Consider the following 10,924-nt stretch of genomic DNA (forward strand, 5'->3'; position numbering starts at 1 on the left):
GATTTGATTTGACTTAAATGATCTCTACATGCCCTGACAGGAAGACGCAGTACTGTGCAGCCATTTTAATTAATGCTATTGAACTGTCTTTGCTATTTGCACATTAAATTGATCATTTCATAATCAGTCACCTACACCTTACTGTTATGTTACATTACATTTATATATTTTCACATTTATTACTACTCTTTATTCTTCTGGTTACATGATAAACTGCACTTTGTACTTGTATTATGTACAACAAAAAACACCAAAGGACGAGAGAAATATTGCACATTATTGAAGTATTACACACGGCTTTAAACTGATCTTGTATACAATTCAAGCAATTAAAGGATAAGGGCCTTTCCTAGAGGCTTAACAATAGCAGTTTGTTGCCGGTGTGGCTAAGCTAGCTGCTAACAGTAAATAGTGTAACCCTGGGCTACATTTTTTCCTGCTTTTTTGATATTTACTTTGGATAATGTTACAGCTGTGTTTACTCTTATGTTTAATGTTCACTTTTATGTTACCACTTAAAATACATTATGAGTTCTTACCATGGCAAAGGTGAGGTCCTGACTGGCGGTGAGCCTCAGCGTCATTATAACGGAAGTGCCACGTAGGACGGATTGAAAAATCTGTCTGGTTTTATAAAGAGATACAGGTGTACAAATCCAGATAAAGCTGTTTTTACTGTCTTCCTATCCTAAAGCTTTATTACAACTAATGATGCTCAACCAACAAAGTAATCAGTTAAGTTCGTACAAGTTTCCGTGTTGTACAGATGGGTGTGTGCGTAGACAGGGCGGTTTCAGCGTCAATGGGCAGGTACCAAAAAATAAATATACACATGTACTGTATATAAATGACTGTCCTAGGCTACTGCAACAAAAAGCTTTAGTAACCACCACCCCTTCCAATTGTAATGGACTCTTCCATAATAATGAAGCTAACTGCATAATTCTGCCTCCGTCCCACATTTTTTCGAGTGTTATAGGCATCAAAATTAAAACTTTATATTTAAAAATACAATTTGATTATTGAATTTTGATCAGTTTGATCATTGAAAACATTGGACATCTTTTCTTTGTACTTTTGAAAATTAACCCTCTTAGTTAATGTTGAGTCATTCAATAATAGGAGTGTTGATGTGAGGAGTAACATGTTTCCTAAGCTGCAGCAGTTCATAACTACAGCAACAGTAATGGAAACCCTTCACCAACAGTTTGTGTAATGAAAGTCTCTGTAACCTGTCCTGGTAAGGAGCAGGTTCATGCATTCAAAATGATAAAAAAAAGATGCATTCAAAGATGAAAAACAGCAGGATGTTCATTCTGACAGGTCCAGGGAAGATTGTGGATGAACAGCAGGTGAATGGATCATGTTTTTTTCAGCGCACAAACATCAGCATCCACTTTTCTCAAATGTTGGATAAATTTATTTGTAAACTTTTACTGGTTTGCCTGCTTTTAACATATTACGTTAATGCTTTTTAGATGTAGCTAATATTAGGGACATGGGACTGGAAAGTTGATGGAATGATAAAATTACTGTTTTGCAGTGATGCTATATAAAAAAGAGCATTAAGTGGCTGCTTCTACTCCCTTTTACTCCTGAACCATCTTTACTTCAGAACAAGCACCAGCTTTCAGACAGAAAAGCAGATTAATAGTACAGCAAATTAAACCCACCCTACTAACCCTGCCAACCCACAAACAAAGGAAAGACAAAGTTGATCAAGTTCCACCAAAATAAATGTGTGTTTTGATGTAGAGCTGCCAGGCTGATTAATCAAATTTTTCTATAATACTGAAGCTTTTAATAATTTTCATGCTTCAGATGCTTCAGATCCTTAAACCTGGGATCAAGTGCAGTAGCCATGCAAGGTTGGCTGCATCCTTTTTGCTCTCCACCTAAGCAGTTCAGTCTAGTGGTGTGCGACACTGCAAAATTTGGTATTGATCCGATACCAAGTAAATACAGGGTCAGTATCACCGATATTGATCCAATACCGATACTTTTTAATAATTAAGGTAAATGCATCATCAAATTGCTAAATCTGAATACATTTTCATGACCTTTAAGTGTATTATTGTAGTACATTTTTTGTAAGTAGCTGCTCTCAGTAGGGTTGTAAATAACTTCTGTTGTTTAAAGTGGTCTTTTTTGTCTTGTTTCTTGTGCTTTACTTTCTCACAACGTTACCAACCCAATCAAAAGCTTTTTCCTGGTGTGTCAATCAAATGAACAATTTTAATGTGCAAGAAACAGATGAGTGTTCTTCAAAATTTAAGCCGTGGTAAAAGTTCATTTCATATACACCACAGATGGATCATCTTTGCAGAGAAAGTCAGGGACAAGGATCACACTGACATGTAAGTTTAATTAACTGATTAATTGGTTAATGTCACATACATAGCAACAGTTTGTGTTATATGACCGATGTATTCCATGGCACATATCTTTAATTTACTTTTTTTAATCGGCACAGTACAAAAAAGGTTGCCGACCCCTGATTTAAAAGCTCAGTGTTAAAATGCTAATATGCCTCACATTAACCTTAGTGACTATACACTGAACCATGCAGTGATCTGTAAACCCAACTGGGGAAATCAAACAATGTGTAAAAGCAGACAGTATACTGTCTCTGTTTATCATAAAGTTTTCTCCAGATATCACACAAGTCATGAGCCTTCAGTATTTCACGTAAACACTTACATGAGGCAGCGTGTGATTCTATATGGTTTCTATCCATGCTGTCTGCTGTGAAGTTAAAATCCCCACCCAGTATTAAAAGATCTGTGGAGCTAATCGCATTACTCAGTGTGTCTAAGAAGATTATCCTAACTGCTCCCCAGTCAGAGCATAGACACAAATGAAAACAAATACATGATTTTCAATGAAAGCTCTTACTTTTAAAAGCCTCTCTCTTAATATTTTATCTACGGTATATGAATAAGGGATAAAACTTTGTCAGAAAAGAAGAGCAACCACACCGCTAAGAGACATACTGTGACTTAAAATTGCAAGTCCCTTCCATTTTTTCACCCAGTCAGCAGCATCACTGGCATCACTGTGTGTAACAGCTTAGGAGGATATTTAATGTGAGGTGAAGTAAACACTGTGGGGTGTTTGATAAAATCACAAGACACAGAAGAATTTGCAAGGTTTCCTTCTTTTACTAAGGATTGCAGCCTCTACTTGAAATGGTTCAATGTCCACAAAGCTTGATTACATAGACAGTTTCACACATTATAGTCACAAATCTCATAATGTGGATGATTTACATGCAATCACGCATCCACACAGATATCATGCTGCCATGCTGCTAAACAGAACAAAAAGCTCTTTCATTAGGTAACATAAGGACAAAATCAAGGGAATGGGTGGGACCAGGTGATAACAATTAGGCAAGTGAACAGAAAAAATCAGTTCAGTGAAAATTTAAACCATTAAATAACTTGGAGTTTTTTCCAGCCACCCCCAAATACGGTTCTGTATTTGTAACTATGAATCAAAAGTCCTTTAACACTCAGCATCTTCATCAGCATCTTCAATTGGTGGGAGTGAAATAAGTCGTGCAACAGGCCTAATATAGCTTTTACCATTCACTGTCACTTCCGCTGTCCTGACACGACCATCTTGGCTAGGAATTAGACCAGTTACTCTCGATCTACCCTGATCGGCCGTGATGCTCAAGGTAGTTGTGGGCCTATGATCATGACCACTGCCGACTTGTCCAACCCACCTTGGTCCTTACACCTCTGTAAATTAGGTAGATAATGTCGAATAAATTATTTCCCAAAATGATCTGTCAGTATTTATGCTGTTGATTTAAGAGATCAGAATGGGCATAAATGACTTGAGACAGGTCTCGTCGTCTCATTAAAAGTAGGTTGGGTGTCACAGGATCGGAAATATCTAAATAAACATAACCAAGAGTTTTAGAGTTAAGGATTCCCTCCACTTTCACCAACACCGTTCTCAATACATCCTCAGTTACAGTTTCATTGCCCAGAGTGACTTGTAAAGCTGATTTGACTGAACAAATTTCCCTCTCCCAAGAGCCACCAACATGTGGAGCAGTGGTGATTTCTCTAAGACTGCAAGGGAAGCTCAGCTTCCCCTTAAATGTCAAAAATTAAATGGTCAAATATGTACAGTGGTGTTAACATTTCATTGACTACAAATGCATTAGAACACGTTCATCTCGAAGACGAGTTTGTTCAGAATCAGCTACTTATCACAAATCAACTGACTCGATTTTGTTAACTTCTCATACATTGCCGTAGCGTCAATGCATTTGCCCGTAGAAGCTGAGCGTCTATTCACTTCAACAGGACTGCATGGAAAATTTTTTTTCATTGCTTCGAAACTCGCCGGTCATTGGATAAATGCCACAATTTTGTTCCGCCCCAGGACGCTGAGCGTCTCTGGGGGTAAATGGAGCTGTGGGCGGGTCCGGACGCGGAGCTTCTGCAAGATGATTGGAGGATCAGTTGAAAGGCTGAATCCCATTTTGATTGACAGCTATTTTGAGATCTACACGTCACTTAATCACTGGGAGCTTCAGTCCAATCGCAGATTTTGCGAGTGAAGTCGAAAGACAAACTGCAACCCATTTCTTGGTATTTGCTTGGTGAAATTACTTGACCATTTTCATTGTGTAAATAAAACAAATTTTTGTTTCAGTTTAACATAATTTCAACATTTCCTTGTTCGAGTTTAATATCGTTTCGTTAGTTCGTTCAATCAATCATTCATACTGTTGGCTAGGTCGGAGTGAACTAGCCAGCTAGCAAGGTGCACACGATGGCAGACAATGCTAATATTGTCGACCTGATTTTGGCAAAGCCATTTGATAGTCTTCATTACGAGGAGAAAGTTAGAATTAAACAGCAGGGCAGATCAACATCTAAGATTGACTTGGTGCAAAAAGTAGGGAAAGGTAACAGGTCTTTTCAGCTCTCCTGGTATGACTGGTCAAGTCCCTGGAAAAGATGCCTACTTGGAACGATAGGATCACAGGCCATTTTCTTGAAAAGGAACGGAGGGCAGAATTTATGTATAAATAAATTGACAAATTTTATGATGTAATCCGACAATGAGCTTCCCCTCTTTGAAAGACCAGCAGCCGCCACTGATGTGGAGCATTAGCGGGATTGAACCAAAAATGTATTTGTTTCTTCTGCGACATCACTTGCAACTCAGAAATTACATTACAAAATGCCTCTTGTAATTGTCTCTCAGCTCCACAGAAATTTGTCCCTTGATCTGAGAGCAATTCAAAAGGACAGCCACGTCGTGCAATGACGCCATAAGAAAACTGTCCTTATTTAAACTAGTCAACAAATCTAAATTAATACAACGTGTGGTTTGACATTTAAATATGATTCCCGATCTTTTCTCCAACCTTCTCCCCAGTTTCACTATAAAAGGACTGAAACAGTCTTTTGGTCCACAAACTGTGGACCAAAACAGGGGCTTGAATAACCTTAATTTGGATGATGGTAAATCTTTGGCACACATGGTTTTGATCACCACTTTCTACATTTCAGACAAGACCATTGATGCTTGTGCACTGCTTGCCTTTCACGTAATATCAAAAAGTGTCGACGCAACTCTGCAAACACTTTCAGATCCTGGATGGATCAAACGTTTATCATAATCCTTAATAAGTAGTTGGGTTATAGGATGTTTGGGATCCAAATCTACTGGATGAACGGACTCAGGATCCACATCCAGAACCTCTCTAAGTCTCCCACAAACTGTGATGAGATTCGTCTCATGGTCAAATTGAGAATAAAGAGTAAGACGACTTTCAGCAGGAATGTCTTTACCTGTCTTTAATTTATAAAACTCCTGAGGAAAACATTCCTGTTGAACTTGTCGAAAAAGAACTTTCTGAACTTCAGATGAATCTGGCATCTTATCAGAGCTTTGCAAAGGTACCACAGTAGCATCAACAAAATCTGTCCATTCTTTAAAGAGAGAAGGAATAGGAACAGGAGCAACACATTTCATCTGTGAAAACCCACAAAATAAAGGTTTACGGAGCTCTGGATCTTCAGAAACTTGTAGGCCACTGATCTGGAGAAAAACAAAGAAAAGCTGCATCCATCTATACTGAGAATTTGCAAGTTCAATTAAGGATTTACCTCGCCTTATATCATCAGCAGGATTTTGTGCAGAATCCACATATTGTCATAAACGCACATCAGTCAATTCTGCAATTTTTGTTACCCGGTTAGCCACAAAGGCTTTGTACCTACAAGATGATTATTGAAGCCACTTCAAAATTGTGGTCAAATCAGACCATAAGACTGTGTTATCCAGGGGTAAATTTAACTCTGTGTTCAACAACTTACTCCGCTGTGCTCCTGTCAAGGCAGCACACAACTCTAATCTGGGAATGGATAATTGTCGTTTCGGTGCTACACGAGAACGTGCCATAACAAATTAAACATGGATCATCCCCTGACTTTCCATGCTTAAGTAAGCCACAGAACCATGTGCACATTCTGATGCATCACAAAAGACATGCAGTTCTCTAGTAGCTGTATGAGACATAGCAGGTGGAGAATAACTAGTCTAGACTAGTTCCTAGACTAGTTCCTAGACTAATCTAGGAAACTGAATCAAGGACAGGTTTAGAAGCTAATTTCCCCATGTATTCCATGCTGCTTTGATTGTCTCAGGAATAGGAGGGCCATCCCAGCCACGATTTTTCATCCAAAGTTGTTGTAGAATGATCTTTGCTCGTGTGGTAAATGGAATTATGAAACCAAGTGGATCGTATTGACTAGCCAGTACTTTGTATATGTTTCTCAAAGTGGGCTCCTCATATTTCACAGCTCTATGTTTATAACCCAAAGTATCAGATGGACAGTGCCAACTTAATCCCAAAGCACCTTCCTTAGAATCAATGCAGTCTTGATGCAGCCAAAGCTTAGTGCTCTCAGATTTTGCCTCCACTAGTAAGTGATCAACAACAGCAGGCACTGTTGCCCATTGACAGATGTTAAAACTTCTTCTGCCAGTAGGGAACGCATTTTGTCCAAGAGCTGTTTAGCTCCCTCCTTGGTAGGAAATCTCTCCAAACAATTATCTACATAAAAAGACTTAAGAATGGAAGTCAAGACATCAGCACCCTCCTTATGTTCTTGGACATGTTTCTGTAAGGCATACGTAGCACAACATGGACTACTAGTTGCCCCAAAGGGCAGAACCTGCCACTCATAGATATCTGGGGGTTCAGTCTTTCTCATGTCACACCAAAGAAAACGCAACAAACGTTTATCTTCTGGAAGCAACCTAATTTGATGGAACATGGATTTTATATCGCCACTAATAGCAAAAGGATATTGGCGGAATCGAAGAAGGACACCTAGTAAAGATGAACCTAAAGGAGGACCTGGCAAAAGCTGACTATTTAGAGAGACACCCTGATACGGATGGGAACAATTAAAGACAACCCTATATTTTCCATTATGTTCTACTAAATGGTGTGGAATATACCAACATTCTGGAGAGGAGGACACTTGCTGAAAAGTGAGCTTAGTTATGTAGCCTGAAGAAACCAATTTCTGTATTTCTCCATTATACACAGCAGCTAACTTTGGATTGTGTTGCAATTTTCGCTCTGTACTGCGAAGGATTGACATCACAGAATTCAATGGTGCCTTTAATTAGAAAGTTGAAGAATTTGTACTTTGTGAGATGTTATTAAGTGAAATACCATGTACTTGATAAGCTTGAAATAATAGCGCTCTGTGTGTGTAACATGTTCTCCACACCAACTAGTTGTTTCAAACAGACTGTAGTAAATAGAGGACAGTTTAAATCTATATTTATGTGTAGCCTAATAATGCGCTGAGTTTTAGATATTAATACCCACGTATTTTTTGTTGCCTTAAAGACTCACTTAAATCCTGATCATAATTTTTGATGCTGCGTTTCATTAAGCGATGCCGCAACAAGTTTCATATTACATGATACCCTTAAATAATCATAACATATCTGCACTGGAGAATGCGGGCATCGATCCCGCTACCTCTCACATGCTAAGCGAGCGCTCTACCATTTGAGCTAATTCCCCTTACGATGCACCTTTGTTCCCATTTTGAAGGTTGTGATATTACTTTAAACTTACCTTTTCTTTTTCATGTAATTACTGATATTTTACTGGATCTCTGCTGATATCTTGTGGGCCATATTGACTAATCAGTGAAAATTAATGTTTCCTTGTATAATAAAACCATTATGCTTATTTAGCTTTAAATAGCTTTGATTATTAAAGAGTTAATAAGATAGTGATGGTGAAACTAAAAACCTGTTATTACCATCACTAAGTGTCTTTACCATCACAAGAAGTTATGTGTTGGTAATGACATGTTGAGGTAATGACAGTTTTTACTTAGGGATAAAAGTAAACAGCTAGTATACAATGTACTTTACATACATTTAAATAATGTGAACATTTCAATTGTAAAATACTGCTGTAACAATGTAAACAGACGCTGAATAAACATACTTTATGATCAGGATGAATACATGTTTAAATTTCTCACACTTTTAGAGATCAAAAGCCTGGGTCCTGGCATCCATGTGGATGTTACTTTGACACATACCACCTACCTCAGCATTGTTGCAGACCATGTACACCCAGTTCATGCAAACTGTATTCTCTGACGGCTGTGTCCTCTGAAGAAGTAAACTTGCATAAAGCATGAGATGTCAGAAGTGGGATTCGAACCCACTCCTCCAGGGGAGACTGCAACCTGAACACAGCGCCTTAGACCGCTCGGCCATCCTGACATGCTTGCAAGGTCCTAATGCCAATTACCAACAACACCCCCACATGGCCAAAGATTTGTACAAAGTGCTGAATCTTTTCACATTGTTATGTATGTTAGAGGATTAAAGACATAAATTTGTATAAAGCACTAGCAGTCAGAAGTGGGATTCAAACCCACACCTCATGGGACACTGTGACCTGAACTTAGCGTTTCAGACCTCATCCTGACTAGCTTGGGTACCATCGACACCACCATTTGTACGAACTGCTTAATCTTTTCACATTATTATGTATGGTAAATTTACTGACTGTAACCCATTTGCTGCACTGTACACTTTGTCACTAGGTTGTAAATCATATATCAATAGAAAGGGAGCCCCATATGAGATCTCCAACTGACCAAATAATGTTTTTGGGTGGACCATTGTTAGCACTGTAACGGCACTAGCATGTTAGGGTGTGTTTTCTCTGGTATGAGTGTATTAGGTACAGCCTTCTTTTTGGGTTTTTAACTGACTGGATTATTTATTAAGAACTCAAACCCTGTTTGTGCTTGTTGTAGGCTATTCAATCCTCCATTAGATGGAATAATATGAATACAGTTAATATTGCGTTAGAATCAAGCAATAGAACACGAGAGGGAGTGTGTTATCGTGAATAACATCACGGCTGTGATTCGGTCGCAGCCGTGATGTTATTCGCGATAACACATGACCTCAAGTGTTCTATTGCTTTTATTCAACAGTTTTTACAAAATAAAGAAAGAAAATAAATCAAAGAAGCCCTGAATTTCATAATAAATATGCTTTAATATTGACAATACCTTCCGCCAAAAAGTAGTTCCACAACGAATATAAAGTTTAACACTACGATCGGGAAAAAGGTCTGTGTCGCCTGCGTGCGCGTTTGTGTGCATGAAGCTTGTCGTTACTGGCAACGCATCAGTGGAGTAATACAGTTGTGGTGTGAAAAGGCTGTGCTGTTATCACGAATATCAGCACGGTTAGAACGCTTCTCAACCAATCAGATTGTAAGGTCGGAACTAACTGTTGTATAAAGTAAAACGATGTCTGTTTCTATCACAGTTTCATCGCATGCTGACCTCTAGAATACAACTAATGTATGTAGCACTAAGAAGTGTTTCTTAAGGGTTCTTTTTGTGTTCTTGGTAGAACTGTTTCTACTTGAAGAACTCTTTAGTATAATTCAAGGTTCTTTGCTAACTCAATTTGATTTTTATGGATTTTTTTTTCTCTTGCCACATATAAATGCACATTACATTTTAATGACTGTTTAAAGATGTTTTTCTTTGTGTGTGTAAACAGCAACAACCTTCACCTAAAACTTTATATAATCACCTTCAAGAGAGACAGCCCGGATCCTTATAGCCCGGATAGCTCAGTCGGTAGAGCATCAGACTTTTAATCTGAGGGTCCAGGGTTCAAGTCCCTGTTCGGGCGAGTTGTTTCTTACTCTGTTGGGTAAGCGGCATTGTCCCGTAATACATGGTTTGTTTAGAAAGTTAAAGAATTTGTACTTTGTGAGATGTTTCTAATTGAAATAGCATGTACTTGATCAGCTTGAAACAATCGCATACTGAATGTGTAACGTTATCCACATCAACTAAATGTACCCCCAGCCGTTTCAAACACACTGTAGTAAAAAGAGGAACCCTTTGAAACTATAATTATGTGCAGCCTAATAATGCACTGAGTTGTACATATTAATACCCACATATTTTATGTCGAATTACATGCTTTTTTTTATTTGTTCAGTTCTTGTTTTACAAAGCCTTTTTGTTATTGCACTGCACTAAACAGTTGGTAAATCCTGCACTATTTTGGCGCTTATATAATGAGTTCTTTCTGTGTCCTGACTGACCTCTTATTGATGACTGATTCAGTATTATCTGAAAACGACAATCACAAAAAAACTGAATAGCTTAGTGTGCAGTGATAACCATTGTTATAGTTGTCATTGTAGCATACACTGTTGCTCAGTTACAGACTAACCCAACATAACACCAGCACAGTCTAGTTTAAACCAAAAGTAGATTAATCTCAGGTGCGTGTAAGTGCAGCATATTCTTTTATTTAATTTAATTTTCATCAAACATTTTATCTTGGACGGGGTTGTGGTGGGTCA

At 38.3% G+C, this 10,924-nt stretch overlaps 1 non-coding gene across 1 annotated transcript; it reads left to right on the top strand.

Moving 5' to 3' along the window:
• Positions 1-10,166: 10,166 nt before the first annotated feature.
• On the top strand, positions 10,167-10,239 carry trnak-uuu (transfer RNA lysine (anticodon UUU)). Its single transcript has one exon. It is a non-coding gene; the product is annotated as a tRNA-Lys (tRNA).
• Positions 10,240-10,924: the final 685 nt, after the last annotated feature.

Source organism: Trichomycterus rosablanca, chromosome 10 (genome assembly GCF_030014385.1).
Source record: "Trichomycterus rosablanca isolate fTriRos1 chromosome 10, fTriRos1.hap1, whole genome shotgun sequence".
Taxonomy (NCBI): Eukaryota; Metazoa; Chordata; class Actinopteri; order Siluriformes; family Trichomycteridae; genus Trichomycterus; species Trichomycterus rosablanca.